Below are 1,506 nucleotides of genomic sequence, written 5' to 3'. Positions count from 1 at the left end.
GAGACCAAGTTCGAGACAGAGTCCGAGATAAAGTCTGAGGTTGGGTCCAAGATTGAGTCCAAGATCAAGTCTGTTGTTGAGTCTGAGATCAAGTCCGAGACCAAGTCTGAATAGTAATACAGGTCATGGGGTGAAAGCCCAAAGCGTGTGTCTCCCAGGAAGGGGGGACTACAGAGGGTTCCAAAAATATAGTAGGGATAATGAGGTCTAGGAACTAGTCTTGAAACAACTAGTGCTTCCAAACTAACTTGAGGTTGAAATTGGGGTCGATGGGCTTTGGATGGGAGTGAGTATACACTCGGGTGGTCCCGAAAGGGCTACCCAAGGAAGTGCTCAAAAGCAACTTTCACTCCCGAAAGGGAAATTGACTATAATGCTCCTGACTCATGTGAAGTGGTGCCCCACTTGAGTACCTTGTGGCCCATTAGTTTTCACTCTTTTTAGGGGTTTAAACCTTCTCTTTGGGATGGATATGGGGGAGTAGGGGTACCCATATTAAGCTGTTAATCCACAGTGTTTCCCCCTTCTTTAGTGTATAAAAATCTTCTTGTGAACTCCTTTATTTACAAGCTCTCTTTATTAGAAAATCCTTTTATATAGAGTATAATCCTTGATGGTGATAGTTATTTGAGAGAAATATCATTTTAACTTCCTTTTTAAACAACATATGCTAAGTTGGAATAAAATTTTAAATACTACCAATGCTTTATAGTTTCATCACTAATGAAACACAAACAAAATTGAGATATTAGAATTCTCTATAATGGTGGTATATATAAGGTTTTAATCGTTTGAAAGTGGAGTTGTTTTCTTCATTGAGAGTAGAGTTTACATGAACACACAGAAAAATGCATTTAAGTTGAATATCATAATAAGCACAAGTGGTTCTGCTAGAGTTTAAAAAGTATAAACACTATATAAGATTCAAATAAGTAATATAAGTTCATATGTTTTAGTGGGTTAAAGGTAATGTTTACATGGAAAATAAGTTTAGAACTACAGACTTGGCTAACATGGTTGTTTAGCCATTTTCTACATTTAAAGAATTTAATTATTTCTCATATAAAGAACTACTAACATTGATTTCTTTATTAATTCTCTTTCCTTAGTAAATGAGTTTTAAAATACTTGCTACCCAAGTGTTAATAACAAATCTTACTGAAAGTTGCCATATAATGTGGCTATCGAAAAAAAGTTACTCTAAATGCGTATTTTAATATGAAATTTGCTAGAATGACTTAGTCATCTCTATCTTACAATAGACCTTTTCCTATATAAAAGGCCAAGTAAGTTAACCTAATTTTAAGGATTTGGTGGAATGTTTATTTACTACAACATTGACACAACCTCTTGGTCACAACCTCATAAAGTCATGGGATTAGCTTTAAGTGATCTTGGAATTTAATTTGCAATAAATCCAAATAAGAACCTTGAAGTTGTCAGAAGAAAATGATAAGTAAGTCAACCCATGCAATTGAGAAACTTACACTATCCCAAACATGAGTA

The sequence above is a fragment of the Selaginella moellendorffii genome, unplaced genomic scaffold, assembly GCF_000143415.4.
Source record: "Selaginella moellendorffii unplaced genomic scaffold, v1.0 SELMOscaffold_15, whole genome shotgun sequence".
Taxonomy (NCBI): Eukaryota; Viridiplantae; Streptophyta; class Lycopodiopsida; order Selaginellales; family Selaginellaceae; genus Selaginella; species Selaginella moellendorffii.
The sequence above is the reverse complement of the archived record's forward strand: the minus strand, read 5'-3'. Positions refer to the sequence as shown.